General features: G+C 42.4%; 1 pseudogene; it reads left to right on the plus strand.

Moving 5' to 3' along the window:
• Positions 1–328: 328 nt before the first annotated feature.
• On the plus strand, positions 329–1308 carry LOC118547586 (translationally-controlled tumor protein-like; annotated as a pseudogene).
• The last annotated feature ends 20065 nt before the right edge of the window (positions 1309–21373 follow it).

Genomic DNA, 21373 nt, shown 5'->3' on the forward strand with positions numbered 1-21373 from the left:
TGCCTCGGGCTCCCTGCTCAGCGGGAAGCCTGCTTCTCCCTCTGCCACTCCCCCTGCTTGTGTTCCTGCTCTTGCTATCTCTCTCTCTGTCAAATAAATAAATAAAATCTTAAAAAAAAAACAACAACTAGCAACATTTATTGTATCTGTATACCCTTTTCTATGATTTGAGTTTTAAGCCAAGTAAGTATATTACCTATTCATAAATACATTTAATATAAAGAAAGAAGAGCTGGGGGAAATGTTTACAAGAAGAGTATTGAAGATTCTTTGTTTTGCCAGATAGAAAATAATTTTAAACTATTATTAAACATTACAAAACTTCGTAATGGCGAAAGTACTGACAAACATGCAAATTACTAATTTTGGATATGATAAAGGACACATCAGAAATTAATGGGGAGCTCTTCCGCCCCTCCCCCCGCCACCGCCCCACCCACCACCCACCCCCCTCCCCCCCTCCAGTGCGTCTCTGGCTGCACCGCCCTGGCTCAGAGCTCCCGGCTCCTGCTAAGCTAGCGCTGCTCTCCTCTCTCCAGCCGCTCTCGAGATCCTCTAGCGTGACCTCATCAGCCAGGAGGAGATGTCCTCAGACAACTATAAGATCTTGGGAGATCGTGTTCGGCGGTGCCTGGAGGTGGAGGGGAAAGTTGGTCAGTAGGACAGAGGGTAACACTGATAACTTGTTAGTTGGTGGAAATGCCTCTGCTGAAGGCTCCGAGGTTGAAAGTACCGAAAGCGCAGTCATCACTGCTGTTGATATTGTCCCGAACCATCCCTTTCAGGAAACCAGCTCCACAAAAGAAGCCTACAGGCACTACATCAAAGATGTAATCAATCAAAGGCAAACTTGAAGAACAGAGGCTTCTATGACAGGAACTGCAGAACACAACAAGCACAGCCTCGCTAATTTCGAAAACTACCAGTTCTTTATTGGAGAGAACATGAATCTAGATGGCATAGTTGCTCTGCTGGACTACCTTGAGGATGGAGTGACCCCATATATGATTTTCTTTCTTTTTTTTTTAAGATGTATTTATTGATTTGAGAGAGAGCAGGGTAGAGGGGCAGAGGGAAGAGGAGAGAGAGAATCTCAAGCAGACTCCCCACTGAGCGTGGGGTCTGAGGGGGGGTCCGATCCCACAGTCCTGACACCATCACCTGAGCTAAAATCAAGAGTCCCACCATCACTTAAGGGACTCAGCCACCCACGCAGCCCCATACATGATTTTCTTTAAGGATGGTTTAGAAATAGAAAAAATGTTAACAATTTGGCCATTACTTTGGATGTATCACCTGTTGTCATAACTGACTGCTACTCTTCATCCACACAACACCAGGACTTAGACAAATGGGACTGCTGTCATCTTCAGCTCTTCATTTATTTTGACCTTGATTTATTTGGGGCAAAGGCATTTTTGTTAAGAAAAAAGCATGTCACATAGGTTGTCTAAAAATAAAATGCATTTAAACTCATTTGAGAGAATGCCTCTTAGTTTCATACATTTTTACATCCACCCTGTGTAGTGTCCTGGAGAAGCTAGAGCCTGGTTGGAGACTGCTGCTAGAAAGCATAAGACCTGCAGATAACTCCTGCAGTTAAAACTACTTCTGGGACTGGAATATATAAAACAAGAACCAAAAATCTTAATTCTGAGTTCAAGTAAAGGCAAGGGCCATGCTCATAGCTGTGCCAACATTTAAAGTGGATTCCTCACACAGTTCATCACCTACAAATGGGAAGTAGTTAACTCTGGAAGAGATTACCAAAAGAATAAAAAGAGACTAATACAGTTGGAAAGAAAGAAAGAGAGAAAGAGGAAGAAAGAGAGGGAGGGAGGGAGGAAGGAAGGAAAGAAGAGAAAAGAAATTAATGGAAAATGTCAACTTATTCAACAAATAGGAAAAATAACTGGCAAAAAAGTCATATTCTCACCTGCCACCATACACCCAAATAAATTCCAGATCATTTAAACTTTTAATATGAAAAATAAAACTATGCAAAACTGGGTGAAATATGTGAATGGTTAACTGATCTTCAGATACTGAGGGATTTTCTGTTAAGTCAACCTCCCATTTCCTGGGATAAACCCCACTTGGTCATGACATGCTATCACTTTCATATTCTGTTGGTTTCAGTTTGCTGGGATGCTAAGAATATTTTTTATCTCTGTTCAAGAGAGACATTGTTCTTAAGGGTTTTTTGGTTTGTTTTTTTTTTTATCTCTGTCTGGTTTTGGTATCAAGATAACACTGACTTCCTAAAATGAGTTGGGTAGTTTTTTTGTTTGTTTTGGTTTGTTTTTTTTTAAAGATTATTTATTTATTTATTTGACAGAGAGAGAGAGCACAAGCAGGGGGAGTGGGAGGGTGAGAAGCTGGCTCCCAGCTGAGCAGGAGCCTGATGCAGGACTCGATCCCAGGACCCCAGGACCATGACCTGAGCCGAAGGCAGATGCTTAACTTACTGAGCCACCCGGGTGCCCCAAGTTGGGTAGTTTTCCTCCTCCACTTTTTTTAATGAGCTTATATACAATTAGTATTACTTCATTCTAAATATCTGATAGAATTCATCCATTAGCATAAAGTTGTTTATAAGATTCTCTTATTAATTTTTTTTTAATCTATAGGATCTGGGGCACCTGGGTGGCTCAGTCAGTTGAGTGTCTGATGCTTGATCTCAACTCAGGTCTTGATCTCAGGGGTGTGAGTTCAAGTCCCACATTGGGCTCCATGCTGGGTGTGGAGCCTACCTAAAAATAAAATAAAATAAAATACCTGTTTTCACCTATTAAAAAATAAATAAATAAAATTTAAAAATAAACAAATAAATCTGTAGGATCCATAATGATATCTCCTCTTTCATTCTTAATGCTGGTAATTTGTATCTCTCTCATTGCTCTTGTTAGAGGTTTATCAATTTTACTGATCTTTTCAAAAAACAAGCTTTTAATTCATTTACTCTCTATCATTTTTCTGTGTTCTATTTCGTTGGCTTCCACCAATTGTCTCAATTATTTCCTTCTACTTATTTTATGATCAATTTGCTCTTCATTTTCTAGTTTTTTTTTTATGATGGAAGCTTAGATCACTGATTTTTAGATCTTTATTCTCTAATATCAACATTTAAAGCTAAAATATATTTAAAAGCACTACTTTAGCTACATACCACCAATTTTGATTGTCGTGTTTTCATCATCATTCAATTCAAAATATCTTATAATTTCCCTTCTTTGACCTGTGGATTATTTAGAAGAGTGTCATTTAATTTCCAAATATTTGGATTTTCTAGTTATCTTTTTGTTATTGACTCCTAATTTAATTCATTTTTAGAGAATGTACTCTCTGCGATTTCAGTTCTTCTAAATTTATTGAGACTTACTTTATGACTCATAATGTGTTCTGTCTTGGTTAATGTTCCACCTGCACTTGCAAAGAATATGTGTCTGTTGTTGTGGGGTGTTAATGTTTTATAAATGTCAGATAAGTCCAATAGGTGGATGGTATTCAAATTTTCTGTATTCTTACTGATCTGTCACATAAACAACCGAGAATGGCGTGTTTATCCTTTCATTTTTGTCAGTTTCTACTTCATATATTTTGAAGCTCTCTTATTGGGTATATACATATTTAGAATTATGTCTTCATGTTGAACTGACCATTTCATCATTAGGAAGTGTCCCTTACTATCCATAGTAATAGTTCTTGTCGTGAAGTCTACCTTCTTTGATATTAATACAGTTACTCCAGTTTTCTTATAAGTATATATAAGTATATATAGTATATATATATATATAAGTATATATAGTAAATATCTTTTTGTATTTACTATTTTCTATAGTATATATCTTTTTCTGTTTTTGACTGGAGTGTCTGAACCATTTATGAGTACTTCTAAATGCATGGGCTTAAATTTATCATCTTGTTGTTTTCTATTTGTCCCATTTGTTCTTTGTTGTCCCTTTTTTTGTTTATTTTCCTCACGTCTTTTTGAATACTTGATAGCTTTTTCAGTATTCCATTTTATCTTCACTTACTTGGAGTTTTTAAGCTACAATTATTTGGAGATTTGTTTGGTTTTTGCCTTTTGTTTTATTTTTGGTTTTTGCCTTTGAGTTGTCTGGTTTTAAGTGGTTGCTTAAGATAAATATATACATATTTATCCTATCACAGTCTACCTTCAAATAATATACTACTTCATGTATAACATTGATCTTACAACCGTATGCTTCTATTTCCCCATCCCATCCCTTGTGTTATTGTGGTCAGACATTTTATTTCTATATAAGTTATAAGCACCATGCTACAGTGTTATTATTTTTAAACAGTGAATTATCTTTTAATAAAATGTTAAAATGAGGGAAAATTATTTTCTAAAACCCAGGACCCTGGGATCATGACCTGAGCCAAAGGCAGACGCTTAACCATCTGAGCCACCCAGGGGCCCCTATTTATTTATTTTTCTAAAGACTTTATTAGTTATTTGAGAGAGAGAGAGAGAGAGAGAGATGCTGGGCTCCATCCTGGGACTCCAGGATCATGACCGAAGGCAGAGGCTTAACCGACTGAGCCACTGAGGTGCCCCTAAGCCATTTTAAAGGACATTTTTCATGGATAGAGAATTTTAGATTGACAGATGTTCCTTTTAGTACTTTAAAGATGTTGTTTAAAACAATGGCTTAGTTTGGTTTTTTTTTTTACCCTATCTTATCAGTTTTTATTCCTCTGATAGAAATTTTCCAAAGTGTGGGGCCCTGTCTTTAAGTGGCACCCAGGTTACTCAGTTTCAAGAGTTCATGTTCAAAGAGGCTAGAGTGCCTTGTACCTTTAGGCCTTACCCTAAAGCCCTTTGTTCTCATCCTTGATTGGAGTGGGCAAAGTCCTTCCAGTTTTAGCAGCTGCTCTCAAATTGACCTTATGTACCTTGCATCATGTCTGATACTCTCTCATAATTGTTCAGGTCCATCAGATGCCCTGTGGCTTCCCTCTGCTCTCTCTTGCACAGATGCCCATAACACATCATGGTTGTCAGTGCTTGTAATTTGTCACTTAGTTTTGTTGTAAATGTCGTTGCTAGGTTTTTAATTTGGTTAACCAGTTGCTCTGTTTTCATATGATGATTCAGGAAGATTCAAGTCTATGCTGCCCCAATCCTGCCATCTTCCCAGGATTCTAACATGTATCATTTTTAAATCAGAGGAAAGGTAGGGAACCTTAGATATTCTGAAGTACCTTTTACATTCTTTTTGGAATTTAACCACAGCAATAGGAAATTGTACAAAATAAATTGATTGACATGAGGAACAGCATGCAACACATTTGCACTAATAATGTATGTAGCATTTTGCATGCTTCTTTTTTATAAAGTTATTTATTATGTGTTTGGTACATAATCTTCACAGTGATCTTTTTAATTGTTTCAGAATATTCCATTGAGTAGAAGTACCAAAATTTACTCAGCCTGTCCCTTATTGTTGGCCATGTGAGCTGTTTCCATTTTTCTGCTGTCTCAGATAATGTTGTCATAAATACCTTTGTGCACTTAGATTTTTGTTTTGGTTGAATTATTTCCTTATGATGGAATCCCAAGAGTAGGATTACTGGGTCAAGGGTAGGAACGTCTCCCTGGGTCTGGCAATCTATAATCTGAAAATGTGTTTTGAGAATTATTTTTCTTATTATAGGAGAAAGGTTAAGACTCAGTTGTTGATAGTAAGGATCACATGAGGGCAGTAGGACTATTTCCCAGGATCGCTGTTATTCTATCCTTTCTCCCAGTCATCAGTCTTTCCTGTTCATTTTACTCAACTTTGATTTTTCATTCATTTAAGCAACATATGTTGATGGCCTACCACGTGTCAGACACTGTGATTTCTCTCCCCCACACTAGTGTGAATCCCACAAGTATGCGTAGTGTTCTGTTCAAGGACTGATCCAACACACATGATACAAAGGGGCCCAATCCAGGTATGCACTGGCCTAGATTCACTGTGAGCATGAAGGGTGCTATGGACTGTCCTCATTCGACCCCTCCTGACATATCTGAGACTGTTCAAAGAACCCTGGAATATCTGGCCTGGAGAGATCTGGTATCAGCAATCCATCTTCCTCCCAGGCAAGATTAACCCTATTCTAGGGCAGATTTGAACAGAAAGAGGAGGACCTAAGCAATTTCAATGCACTAGCTGGTATAGTTGTCCAGAAAGAATCTCGTTGTTTTTATCAAAAAACAAAAACTAGGAAGCTAGAAATAACCCCCATGGCCTCCTAGCCTCAACCTGCCAGCTATGTTGATTCAGTCCATACACTTGCCTTTTTCAGCCTCAGTCCCCCCGAAGGGGGGACTTTCCATTGCCCCCTGAAACTGAGTGTTGCCCTGAGCCCAAGTCCTCTCATCTTGGGTTCTGGTTGTGGTTACAAGTCCCTGTCTGCTCTGGCCGACACCCTCCCACAGTGGGGCCCAACCCTGCTCTACAACTCCCAGCCCCTGGCTGTGTTTGTGTGTTCCATGGCCTGAGTGTTGAAAACCAAGATTCTGTGCCTGTCTCTACCTCACGTTCCACAGCTGCACTCTAACACTGGATGGATCCCTGCAGTCACGAGCCTTGCCCCAACCTGGCTACAACTCACCAGAGCTTTAGAGCCCCTGCCAGGACCAGTTAACTCCTGGGGCCCATCCCATCTAGTCCACGTTGCTGAGGAGCCTGCATAACTCGTGTTCAAGCCTGCTGAGTTAATAATCATCTTCCCAACCACCATGTTTTACAGGTGAGGAATCAAGTGCCAGAGAGTAAAAGTGACTTTGCAAAAGTGAAACAGCAAGTTTGTGTCAGATCTAGGCCTAGAGCTCAAGGTTTCTCATTCCTAACAGGAAACGAGTGGGTGGAATACCAGAGAAGAAATTTAGGAATAGATTCCAAAGCAGAAGTCCAATTATAAGTCCTGAGGTCCCTGGGGTGGGGAAGGAGAGAAGGCCCCAGGATTTGAGAATAAGATAGGTTCTAGTTTTCAGGACAGGGGCATAGAGTCAGGAAGTATGAGCAGCAAAGTTGACTTTATGTGGAGCCCTAGACCATCAGGTTGGATCTATTAAATGCCTCTTGCATCTCTAGAATGTCCCAGGGACCTGGAACAGGGCTGGGCCTATATGTGCAGGTCAGAGGGTCACATATATAGGCCAAGGAAAAGGAAAGGGTAGAAAACTGAGGAAGGACATAGGCGCCAGAAACCAGGTTGGGCCTGACACATGTAGATGCTCAGCTAGCTCCCATGTCAGCTGGGACCTCTCTGCGTCAGGAGGGTTCGACAACATCTGCCCCAAACACGTACCACCACGGCCTATGGGAATCCCAAGCTTCCCCAGGATTTTTGAAAATGCACATGACACATATATTCTCACATCCTGATCTCTCAGGGGTAATGTTCTTTGAGGACAGTCTTTGTTCAGGTCCAAATCAATCCAGGCACAAAATTTAGCCCTTTCATGGAAAAAAAGTTTTTTCTTAAGATTTTATTTATTTGAGAGAGAGAGAGAGAGAGAACAAGCCGGGGAGGAGCAGAGGGAGAGGAACAAGCAGACTCCCCACTGAGCTCAGAGCCTGATGCGGGGCTCACTCCCACGACCCTGAGATCATGACCTGAGCCGAAATCAAGAGTCAGACGCTCAACCGACTAAGCCACCCAAGTGCCCCTCATGGAAAAAAAATTTTAAACACACCATGAATGAGATTGCTAGACTTTGCTGAAAATGTTGGGGGTGTCACAGGGAGGGTCCCATCACTCACTATGCAACAGACAACCTAGAGATCCTCATTGTACATGCCTGCTACCCTCAGTCCTTGTTACCCACCCCCTTATGATGGTTTCCTCTATTGGCCCCAACAATACATTTCACTGTACCTACCCTCACACAATCTTCTGGTTCCTCTCTTTTCCTTCTCCTTTCTCTATCTTCTGTTCTTTCCTCTCCCCTACCATCTCTCTAAAGTCAGAAACAAATTCCTTTCCTTATCTCAATGCAGAGAGGCTAGGGCAGGAGGTGAGGTCGGGGCACATTCTTACACCCCTACTGCTTCTTTACCAAACTCCCTTTTCAAACAAGTTACTTCCCTCCTATAGAGGAATTCTAGTGCCAGACAGTAAAGTAATTCAAAATTTTTTCCACCCGAATACACATGTGTAAACAAAAGTATGCAGAATTATTCTGATGCATAGTTCATGCCAGACCAAGCACTATAATTGTCCTATTCAAAATTGACTGAAAATAAAGTTTAGAACAACCTGTCTGATTCAGAAGTATGCCTTTGGCCATGAAAGCTCAGCTGAATCCCAGAAATCCTGGGAAAACTCGGTTTGTCTTATGCCCCTTGAAGGTATTTTATAAACAGCTGCTATAGGAAAGACACTCAAAGTGGGTGCCACTTTTTTTTAGATGAGCCAAAAAGTAAGTCGTGCCTATAGCAACCAGAAAGTTTCAAGGTTTTTCAAACCTGTGTGGACTCTCAGAGTATTTTCAGGTTACAGACTTCAGGCTGAAATATGATACCAATTTAGTTGCAAAAATTGTGTAATGGGTGGGTCAAACCAGGTGACCAGGTGATCAATGAAGCTTCAAGATATGTGACTTGTTCTAGTCACTACCTAGTGGTATAAGACAACAACCAGTTTATTATTCTCAAGGATTATATGGGTCAGGAATTCAGAGACAGCATAGCAAGGACAGTTTATATCTATTCCCCACATCTGGAGCCTCAGTTGGGAAGTCTGGAGGGCTGGAGGTTACTCAGTGGCTGAGTGCTGGAATTATCCAAAGGCTCTTTCACTCATGTATTTAATGCTGTAACATGTCCCCTCCCCACCTGGGCTTTCTCATAGTATGGTGGTCAGGTTCTGTAGTAAGAGGCCTCTAGGATGTCTCCCAATGTTCCCTACCTCTTGGTATTCCCAACCTTGTGTAATCCCATCCCCTTGAGTAACTTGCTTCTAACCAATAAAATATGGTAACATTGAGTGGATATTTCTTCCATGATTAGGTTATGAAAATTGTGACTTCTGCCTTATGATCAGACTCTCTCTCTTTTGCTCACTTTGACGAAGTAAGCTGTCATATTGGAGAGACGCCCACGACAAGGAATTGAAGGTTACTCTGGTCAACAGCCAGGGAGGAAGAGACCCCCAGCTCTGGTCAAAACCTTGATTGTAGGGGCGCCTGGGTGGCTCAGTCGTTAAGTGTCTGCCATCGGCTCAGGTCATGATCCCAGGGTCCTGGAATCGAGCCCTGTGTTGGGCTCCCTGCTCAGCAGGAGGAGTCCTGCTTCTCCCTCTCCCTCTGCTGCTCCCCCTGCTTGTGCTCTCTCTCACTCTCTCTGTCAAGTATATAAATAAATAATATCTTAAAAAAAAGAAGAAGAACTTGATTGTAGCCTTATGAGAGATCCTGCAGCAGAGGAGGAACAAACCAAGCCACAGTTGAATTCCTAACTCAGAGAAACAGTGATAGCATGAGTGTGTTGTTGTATATTGCTAAGCTTTGGGGTGATTTGTTACACAGCAATAGGTATCTAACATTGGTTCCAAGAGTGTGCATTCCACAAGAACCAGGCAGAAATTGTATTATTTTTTATGACCCAGGCTCAGTCACATAGCATTACTTCCCCCAAAGTCACAAGCCTGCCCAGATTCAAGGAGGTGGAACATAGATCCCATCTCTCAAAAGGAGGAATGTCAAAGTATCATCATAGGAACAACATGTGAGGAGAGAGGGTGGCATGGCCATCTTTGGAAAGTTCAATATGCCACATGGCTCTTTGGCCTTGTCCCACAGCATGGCCTGATCTGCTCATGTGTAAATTTTTAAAAAGATTTATATCATTTTGCTATTTCAAGATTGAGGTTTTGTTTATGCTCCTCCTGAGATATCTCTTCTGCTTTTAAGAAACGCTCAAACCATATCTCAGCATGCCACAAGATAAATGGGAATTGGCCCCCCTGCAACCAGGGAGATTTCAGAACCATCATTTCCAAGAATGTGACTGATGATCTGAAGCACAAGATTCTCTCCACTTAAGAATGACTCCTCGTGAATTACAACATTGCCCTGGCTGCATGTTCTGGAACAGTCCAGCATTGCCCCACACACCGTGCAGGTTGAACAGAAACAGGATGGTGAGTGAGGAGGATGTGGTGGGGAGAACCGATGGACACTCAAGCCAGGCTGGACTCCACTAATGCTTCCAGAATGCTGAGACTTGCAGAATTTCTGAGCAAGAAGACGTCTCAGAGATCAACCAATTCCACTTACACTAGTAATGACAGTGGCTACACTGAGTAAAATCTGACTAGGACAGCAAGTCCTTTATAGCTGAATGAAGTCAACATCAGTATCCTGATGTGACTCAAATATGTCCCACGACCAGGTTGTAAACTCAGATTGATGCCCCAATCATTAGAGCTTGAGATCTCCAAAAATCCAGGCTTTTATCAAGTTCCCCGGGGGGCCTGTCTGCATGGCCCACCCATCTGTCCTGTGCTTTCCACCGCAGCCGGCTGCCTGTCTCCACAGGCAGGTCCCCTGGGTCTGAACATCTGCTTCCCATCGGGTACTACTTTCCTAAGCCCACTGCTCGGCCCCAGCAAGAGCTGTACGGACCCTTTCCCCATTTCCCATCGTGCTAACCCAGACTTGGAGAGGAGAGAAAAGAATTACAACAGGGAGAAACTTAAAACCCAGTATGACTGCTCCAATTTCCCAGGCCCCAGGTTTGACATTTACACTCCTCTCTGCTGCTGCCGTGGGGCAAGGGCCAGCCTGCCTCCCACAGTGGGAATACTCTGGATTCCCCAAATAGGTCCAGAGAAAGGAGGTTGTTATTTCCCCACACTTCAATCTAAGGCCCATCTCCTTTGTCCTTATTTCCTGCTTTCGGATTGATCTCGTTCCAAGAGGCCAGACAATTGAAGTGTCCATTCCAGGGAAGACTCCAACTTTGCAACACTTTCAGAAACAGGCATTCTGGCCATAGAATGGCATGCGTGTGAGACTGCAGCCCGGCCCATCCTGAGCGCCGTCGAGCCCGGTCGAGTTCTTTTTCACATTCTCTCTTCTGACAGGAGTTTATGACCGGCTGATACAGTCTGCCCGGCGTCTTCAGTGTCTCAGCTCTGTAATTGACTAGTTGAAAAATGGCTCATCCATTTTCTAGAGGCAATAATAAAGAGACAGATGGCAGTCTAAATGCATACTTAGGAAATAAACACTGCTCCAAAAGAAACCATTCAGAGAGATTAAGTCCGCCTAATATAAGGACAACATTTTACACAATTTTGCCAACCATTCTCGTTTCTTGGAGCCACACAATATCGAACCCACCCCATTTCAGAGTAAGATCCTTGACCCATATTTGCATAAGACCCATAGGAAGCATTTTCCTAGATATTTCCTCTGTTAGGAGGCATGACCCTTCTTGTGAATTTTAAATGACAGTTCTTTTGCACGCTCTATTTATCAAGAAATCAAAAAATCTTTGGGTTCAATCTCAGCCCAGCTCACCTTCTTGTACCCACTTTATGGACAGAGGAAACTGAGGTTCCATGAAATCCACTAATTTGTCAGAATTACACAATTAGAAAGTGGGAAAGCTGAAATTTAGAACACTAACTGCCCTGAGCGCTCTGGTTCTTGCCACGATACCAGGCCACACTTGGTCCCAAAGGAAATGTTACGTATCACAAAAACATGCTGTGTGAAGACCAGCCAAGCGTGCAACAAATTGGTCCCATTCAGTTTGGGATTACAAGCAGTACGAACAATAGAGCAGCCTTCAAAATGAACTTCCGTTTCCAGGATGAAAAGGAAACATAGGGACACAAGCTCTTAGGAGACACCTGCAGTGAGCGGGGACCCACGCCAAAGAAAGGACATAAAGAAGAGCCTGAAAATAGAGGGCTCAAAGGAGGACACTACATCCATGTTTCATCCCACAAGTTTTCGTCAAACGCGTCCTTCGTGCCTGGCTTGATGCTAAGCAACAGGCATAGAACAGGGAACCAGTCGGAGTTCCTGCCCTCTCAGGCATCACAGTCTGGCAGAAGAGGCAAACGAGTAAATACTGAGTAAATACTGAGCTCGCATTCCTCGGATTCAAATGAAAGCTTCATCCTGGTTAAAGTATCTACGGCAACCCTGGGAGCATTTGCGCCCCAGGACAGCAGGGGCCCGAACTTGTCATTTCCTTTCTCTACCTGGAGTAGAATCCCGGGCTAGACCCCCAGCACGATCCTTCCAGACCCCTGGAGTGGCTCGTCTCCCTCACAATCCTGTTACCCTGGGATGTTTTGGTCTGTGAGGTACAATGTGTGACTACGACCATTGTCAACGGCGATGACACAAAGCCACTGTCGTTTTTGGCAAAGGCCAACTGAGCACATGCTTAACTCAGAAGCCTGCTGGAGTTTTTGTGAAAACAAATTACATCAGTGCTTACCCAGGAGTCTCCCAACCGGGCTAACGAGTGTTTTCCTTTGAGTGTGCGTGTGTCAGCTGTGCTCTTGCCCCGCGGGCATGCAGGAACTCCGCACAGAGGGAAGTGGCACAAAAGTCTCCGTAGCTCAGCGCTTTGTCACATTGTCCAGCAGAGCCCTCGGAAAACCTGCTTGGCAGGGAGGCAGACTTTCTGAGAAGTCTCTGCATGCCAAGCCCTGTGCTGTGTGTTCGGGGAGATGCAGGAGGTCAGCCAAGGTCATGGGCTCCCAGGGAAAGAAACATCCCCTGAGTGACTTCCACGGGCCAGGTGCTGGGCCTGAGATTGCACTTACCTTATCTCACTGAATGGTAACCGGTGTGTGCTCAGCCCCAGGTCAGTTTCCCACCTCGAGGTCATCACTTGACAAATCCACCACTACAGCCACAGGGAGCAATACAGATGTTACCCCAGATACCATGGGGACAGAGAGGGGACATTTACATTGCAGACCCCTAATAAATCTGAGTCCAAGGGGCTCCTGGGTGGCTCAGTTGGTAAGCGTCTGCCTTCAGCTCAGGTCATGATCTCAGGGTCCTAGGATCCAGCCCCACATGGGGCTCCTTGCTCAGCGGGGAGCCTACTTCTCCCTCTCCCTCTGCTGCTCACCCAGCTTGTGCTCACTCTCTCTCTCTCAAATAAACAAATAAAATCTTTTAAAAATTAAATTAAATTAATCTGAGTCCAACACTTTGTTGTCTTCTCCCACCTCTCCTCCCCCCATTTCTCTGACTCCCCTGGGGCAGAGTTCCTCCCACCTCTCTCTGCCTCTCTCTCCCTCCCCATAGACATGGCTTCTTAAAAATCCCCTCCACATCTCTCCCTGTCACTCTCACCCATACACAAAAGCTTAATAGCCAAAAGACAAGAAATGTCCTAATATTCCTCAAACAGGACCCTTGTGGGTCTCACTTTGTCTCATTCATTCATTTAACAAATAGTTATCAAGTGCCCAGCACTGTTTGGGTGCAAGGCATGAGTGGCAAACATAGTAGACAAAAATATTTGCCCTCATGTAGCTTCCGTGATCCTATCATGACCCTTTTTTACATATAAGAAAACCAAGGTTCAGGGTCAATTGATCCCACAGAATCAGACACATGAAGTCCAAGGACAAAATCTAGGCCAGAAAAAGTAACTTGCAAGACCTACACAGGGTTTCAAAGGCCCAGCCAGCATCTCCGGGGTTTGTGGTGAGAACTAGGTATGGGTGTCATCCCACAAGAACAGCCCTTGGAAACAAGTAAGTCTGGGTTCAAGTATCAGCTCAGCTATTTACTTGGACTAGTTACTTAACTCTGCAAGAGTCTCCTTTTTCTCATTTGTAAAAAGGGGATAAAAATTAAACTTACCTTATGGACTATGATATAAATATAAATATATAGGTATATAGATAAAGATACACACACTCATGAAATCCTCACAACAACCCTATGTCGTGCTAGATACATCTATGTATCTGGTGTCTAGCACATAGTAAGCTCGTATCAATAATATCAATTATTATTTATTTCTTCATTTACTTTTGTTACTATTAGTAGACAGAAAAATTGGACTGCTTAGTAGTAGACACTCATAATTTGTCAACCCAGCATCCTTCTTTTTCTTCTGGGAACAGACTTTCTCACAATCACCTCCCCACCCATTATCAACCTCCTAACCAACCAACTCTATCCATGAGGTTTTCACGAAAGCCACCATGTTAGTACAATATGCTCCCCCGTCCCAAACATTGAACCAAGCTGGACTAATCAGAATTCTTCTTTTAGGAAGTTTGCACCTGGAACAGGAAAGCAATATCAATCTCCAGGTAGCTCAAGCTGCTGCTATTGGTGGCCATGATTTCAGCCACGTGAACTGAGGAGCAGGGAGGAGCAGGCTACGGTAAGAACAAAGAATGAAATCGATGTGCAGAGAGAAGCAGAAATGGGATATGGAAAGCTATGCCACCATTTGAGAGCCTGGTTCTACTTCATTCCTCAGGGCCAGCTGCAGTCCCATCCTTGAATTCCAGGACACAATTCTATGAGCAGTTTTTCCCAAGCTGCTTTGATTTGGGATTCTATTCTTTGCAATTAGTAAGAGTCCTCACTAAAAACAGGTCTAATTCAGCAGACTTGGCCTTAATACATGGGGCACACAGGCCTCTAAGGGCTCCTCTCTGAGGAAAAACCCAATTTTCCCTTAATAGTCAGGATTAAATATTCCCAGTCAATTTATTTTTATTTTTTTTTTTTTAAGATTTTATTTATTTATTTGACAGAGACAGAGATAGCGAGAGCAGGAACACAAGCAGCAGGAGTGGGAGAGGGAGAAGCAGGCTTCCCCCCGAGGAGGGAGCCCGATGTGGGACTCGATCCCAGAACCCTGGGATCATGACCTGAGCCGAAGGCAGACGCTTAACGACTGAGCCACCCAGGCGCCCCCCCAGTCAATTTAATAACCCCATTCCTTTCCTATTGATTTATTGGCATGAGGAGCTCAAAGTGGCCAACTAGTAGTCTTTACTTCCAGTTTAATAGTACCAATGAGGTGTTCCCTGGTGGAAACACTCCTCCCTTGTGAAATAAGACTTCTAGACCAACAGAGCCTAAAATAGTGGAGATAGGAAGTGAAAATTTTGCTAGTGGACCACTAAAAGTAACAGGAAATAAGAGGAACCATTCCCATTTCCACCCCTTGATTCCTGGACCCATTCAAAACTGGCTATTAGCAAAAGAGGAATTGGTCGCTGATTTAGAGCACATATTATATCCTGGAAGACTTTGCCCCAGCTCTGCAAAGTGTTTCCAACCAACTAGTAAAATAACTAAGTTAAAAATATTGTTACTATTACTAAAAGGTCATACCACACCACTTTATCAGGCCAGTTGCTTTAAGGTAATGGGAAACATTACAAGACCAGTGAATTCCATGAGTATGAGTCATTACCACACTTCATTTTCAGTGATTTCCATGATCAGAAGCAGTGTTCTATGAAATACCATGTGAATAAAACATTCTGTAAATCCCAGGATGGTGGTTTTGGTAGAAGCATTGTGAATAGGGAAGGTAAATTTGTATTCAGAGTGTCTATTTCATTGACAACAAAGTTCTGTCCCTTCCATGATGGAGATGATCTTTTGTAATCAACCTTCTTTTTTTTTTTTTTTAAGATTTTATTTCTTTATTTAACACAGAGAGAGAGAGAACAAGCAGGGGGAGTGGCAAGCAGAGGGAGAGGGAGAAGCAGGCTCCCGTTGAGCAAGGAGCCCGATGCAGGACTCTGATCCCAGGACCCTGGGATCATGACCTGGGCTGAAGGCAGCCGCTTAACCGACCTACCCACCCAGGTGCCCCTGTAATCAGCCTTCAAATAGGTGGTTTCCGGTGCTCACCGAGAATGGTGCCATACTGAATGCTCAGTGTTGGTCTCTGCTATTGGCAGGCTAGACATTCAGCAGTGATGATTGGAAGTCCATATTGCTGAGCCTATTAATAAATAACTCCCATGGACCATTTCATTTGGTTTCCACTGGACTAAGACAGGGCTGGCTGAGGAAAGAGATTAACAGATATCCATAAACAGATCACCTCATTCATCTGCTTAATATCCTCTTCCGATAAAATTTGTTTGGTGAGCTTTCACACGGGACAAAATATCATAACACTCTGATCATATTCAGAGATTTCTACACACAGGCCTTATCATCAGTTTTTCAGTCGTGATCCTTCTAAGTCTTGACTACCCAACAGAACTATTACCCACTACTCGTGTGTCAACACAGATCCACATTGCTGCTGACTGGGAGGACTTTCCTTCTGTCTCACCCTTTGAAGCTACCCCTGTTGGCAGGCCTGCGGTGCTACAACCATCCACTTCAGGGTAGCACCCGCATATTATACAAACTCATCTTTAAACCAGAATTTTTCCTCCTTAGCCAACTTGTCATAGGGAACTCCCCAAGAGGCCACAGAGATTCTGGTTGAGAGGGAAGAGGCAATGTGGTATGAGCATGTACTGTAGGAATATGTGCCATTTACTTCTACCACTTATTTGTGCCTTCAGGACTTATTTGACCTTGATCTCATATATACCACTTCCATCTAATGATTGAATGCTGCTGTGAATGCCCGATTTTATGGCTTGGAGGATTAGACAACATCCAGTTCATGATGGAAAACTTACATTACACAGTAACTTGGTGACTCGTGGTCAGTGATTCAGTCTCTGCAAAGGCCCAGTTACAACCTAGAAACTGATTCTTCAAAGAATACTTGTCTTCAGAGGATAGTAAATCTTTGCCCTCGAATCCTCAAGGTCTGGGCTGTGACTCACCTATAGGAGCCGCTGAAGCTGCCCCACAGTGTTCCTATCTGCCACAGGCACTCCGAGTGTCACTGTGCCTGATACAGACCAACTGGTAGAGCAGTTTGTATGGCGTCCTGAACCTGATGCAGAACCTGCTGTTGTTGGGGGTCTCACTCAAAACTGGCAGCTTCTCAGGGTTCTCAGTAAATGAATGAGGGTTGCATGCCCAGATGAGTTTTATGTTGCCTCAAAAACCCAAAGAAGCCCAATCAGTAATTGTATCTCTTTCTTAGTGGTAGGAGAGGCCAGATGCAACAACTTTTTCTTCACTTTGGAAGAGACATCTCACCATGCCCCAGATCACTGGGCCTCTAGAAATTTTACCAAGATGACAAGCCCCTGAATTTTTGTGGAATCAATTTCCCATGCTCTGCATGCATCTATCTTTCTAATGTATCTAGCACAGCTGCTGCTTCCTGCTTACCAGGAAGGATGATAGCTTCAGCATGATATCATCAATCTAATAAACCAGGGTGATTCAGAATGGAAGGGCAATTAAGGTCCCTTGGAACAAGATTATGACATAGGGCTACAGAGCTGATACGCCCCTGAGGTAGGATAGTGAAGGTATATTGTTGGCCCTACCAACTGAAAGCATTCGGCTCCTGACAATCTTTACTAACAAATACAGGGGGGAAAAAAGCATTCAGATCAACAGCTACATGCCAGGTGTGTTGAACTGTTCCAATGATAAAACTACATCTGTAACCACCACCTGATTAGATTTACAATAATCCATGTCATGCTTCAAGATGAATCTATCACAAGGTAGGCATTATTTCACACATTTACAGATGAAAGGGCAAACCACGGGGTGCCTCAGTGGCTCAGTCAGTTAAGTGTCTGCCTTTGGCTCAGGTCATGATTCCGGGGTCCTGGGATCAAGTCCCACATCGGGATCCCTGATCAGCAGGTAATCTGCTTCTCCCTCTGTCTGCCACTCCCCCTGCTTGTGCGCACTCTCTCTGTCAAATAAGTAAAGAAGAAAGAAAGAAAGAAAGAGGAAAGAAAGAAAGAAAGGAAGGAAGGAAGGAAGGAAGGAAGAAAGAAAGAAAGAAAGAAAGAAAGAAAGAAAGAAAGAAAGAAAGAAAGAAAGAAAGAAAGAAAGAAAGAAAAGGCAAACCACAAAAATGTTCACACACTCTTAAGGGGAAAAGTCTGAATTTGAATCCAGCATCCATTATGCTTTACCATTATCCTACCACAACCTTTATACCATGACTGTTCCCATTTGGACTTTTGATCTAAGTCATGTAAAAACCTACCAAACCTTCAAGAAACTAAAAGAGAATGAGTTATCAGAAAAGATATGCTGTTCCCAGAAGATATAGAGGAAGTGCCTGATAGATCCTGATTATACAAACCTTGTCTCTATCAAGCTTTATCTGTTTCGCCCTGCAGTAGGTGATATAGATAAATAAACAGGTAATTACAATATAGTGTGAATAAGTGCAATGATGAGAATGTGTCTTATAAGAACACATAGGAGGTACTTTAACCCAAATGTGGGAGTCAAGGAAATTTTTCTCAGAGGAAGTGATACTTGAACTGACATGTGAAGAATCAGTAGGAGTTAGGCAAAGTGGGGAAGGGCAAAGATGGGAGCCTAGGGGCGTGGGGGGCAAGGAGTAGAGAAACTAGTAGAGGGAACAGCAAGTGCCAAAGCCCGAAATGGCAGACAGCACAATGGACTCATTCAGTAAGTCTGGACCTCAGAGTGTGAAGAAGGGAAGGACAAGAGATGAGGATGGAAGGCTAAGCATGGGCCAGATCATGAATGAACTTACAAACTTTGTTAAGGAGTTTGTATTTTACCCTGAAGACAATAGCACATTACTGAAGAGATTTAAGCAGGAGATAGCATGACAGTTTTACACTTCAGAGACATTACTAAAGCTACAGAGTGAAGGCTAGACTGGGAAGCTACTGTAGTAGTGGAGAGAGAAGACAAGGGCCCCAGCTGGGGTTGTGACAAAGAGGGTGAGAGAAGTGGATAGACCAGAGATGCAATTGACAGGCTGTTTGACAGATGTGAAAGCCACAGAAGTCTGGAGTGTATGTAAAAAAAATTTAGACTGAGCTTCAGATGCGGGAGCCATGCAACATATGGTGATAACTAGAACTCAGGAAGAATGTGTAGAGTGAGAAGAGGAAAACAGGATATTAATGTAAAATCCCAACAAGGAATTCAATAGAAATTGAGGGGGTTATGGGGAGGAGAAATCCATGTCCACTGAAGGTCTGGGGAGAAAAAAATCCCACAAAAAGGAATTCACTTTTGAGCATAAATATTCAGGATTAAGTTTTCAAATTAATACAACTAATCATAATGGTTAATATTTATTGGACATTTAATATGTACTAGGCACATTTCTAAATGTTTACATGTATTATCCCCTTTAATCCTCACAAGAATAGCCTTACTTTATGGATGAGGAAAGTGAAGCATAGAGATTTAGTAAAACACCCCAAGTTACATAAGGGCACAGGATTTTTAAAATATTTTTTAAAGATTTTATTTAGGGGCACCTGGGTGGCTCAGTCGTTAAGCGTCTGCCTTCAGCTCAGGTCATGATCCCAGGGTCCTGGGATCGAGCCCCACATTGGGCTCCCTGCTTAGCAGGAAGCCTGCTTCTCCCTCTCCCACTCTCCCTGCTTGTGTTCCCTCTCTCGCTGAGTCTCTCTCTGTCAAATAAATAAATAAAATCTTTAAAAAAAATGTTATTTATTTATTTGTGAAAGAGAGAGAGAACATGAGCAGGGGGAGGGGCAGAGGGAGAGGGAGAAGCAGACTCTCCGCTGAGCACAGAGCCCAATGCTGGGCTCAATCCCAGGATCCTGGGATCATGACCTGAGCTGAAAGCAGATGGTCAACCAACTGAGCCACCCAGGCACCCCCCTTTTTTTTATTATTGAAATATAATGACGTATAACATTATATTAGTTTCAGGTATACAACATAATGATTTGATGTTTGTATATATTGCAAAATGATCTCCACAAAAATCTAGTTAATATGTATCACCATACATAGTTATGAAAATTTTTTTACTCTCTTAGCAACTTTAATATACAATAACGCTATTAGTAACTATAGTCACCTTGTTGCACATTACATCCCCATGACTTATTTATTTTACAGCTGGAAGTTTATACTTTTTAACCCCCTTCACCCATTTCACTCACCCCACCATCCCCACTTCCGCCTCTGGCAAACACCAATCTGTTCTCTGTATCCACAGGTTCTTTTTTACTCTTTATTACTATTATTATTATTATTATTCCACATATAAGTGAGAACATACTGTATTTGTCTTTCTCTGAATTATTTCACTTAACATAATGCCCTTAAGATCCATTTGTTGCAAATGGCAAGATTTCATTCTTTTTTATGGCTGAATAATATTCCATTGTACATATATACCACATTTTCTTTACTCATCCATCAGTGGCCACTTAGGTTGCTTTCATATCTTGGCTATGGTAAATAATGCTGCAATAAACCTGTGGGTACATGCAGTTTTTAGAGTTAGTGTCTCATTTCTTTGGGAGAAATACCCAGAAATGGAATTGCTGGATCATATGGTATTTCTATTTTTAATTTTTTGAAGAACCTCCATAGTGTTTTTCTTTTTTTTTTTTTTAATTTATTTGTCAGAGAGAGCACAAGCAGGGAGAGCGGCAGGCAGAGGCAGAGGGAGAAGCAGGCTTCCGGCTGAGCAGGGAGTCCGATGTGGGGCTTGATCCCAGGACCCTGGGATCATGACCTGAGCTGAAGGCAGACGCCCAATCAACTAAGCCACCCAGGCACACTGCCCACAGTGTTTTTCATAATGGCTCCACCAGTTTGCATTCCCACCAACAGTGCGCAAGAGTTCCCTTTCCTCCACATCCTCACCAACACTTGTTATTTCTTATCTGCAGCGTTGGCACTTGAGCCCATGCCTAGAATTTGCCATGCAGGCTGCCTCTCAGAAACAAATTAGCATATATATTACATACTTTGTAAAGTCACAAAATTAATACTTGTTGCACAGGCATCCTTCCTCTGGAACTAGGTCTTTTCAACAGAGAAATATTTTTATATACATTTTTAGAAATGCTATCAAGTGTAGTACAGCTGCTAAAAATATTAGCAAATGCCACTTGCAACCTCTCCTGACTCTTAGAATGACCTTCAACTTCAAATAAAACAAAAATGAACCAAAGAAGATGATGTTTCTTCAAAAGAACCAGCCCTCAAACACCTGAAACTTGAGGCAGGAACTCAAAGAGGATTTTACTACACAGAACTCGAGGGTTACAGTCGTGTTGTAACTTGTATTAATTCCTATCACTCACGTTAAAATGGCTCTCCACAAAATGGAGTCACTTAGGCTTAGACCTGCATCAGCTTTGTCACCATGCCAAAAGAAAAAGAGGTTTTCGAACAGCTGTATCATGAGACCAACTGTCAAGGAACAGTTTTCCATGCCACACCCCAAAGGACTTGAAAACACCTGGA

This window comes from Halichoerus grypus, chromosome 11 (assembly GCF_964656455.1).
Source record: "Halichoerus grypus chromosome 11, mHalGry1.hap1.1, whole genome shotgun sequence".
NCBI classification, from domain to species: domain Eukaryota; kingdom Metazoa; phylum Chordata; class Mammalia; order Carnivora; family Phocidae; genus Halichoerus; species Halichoerus grypus.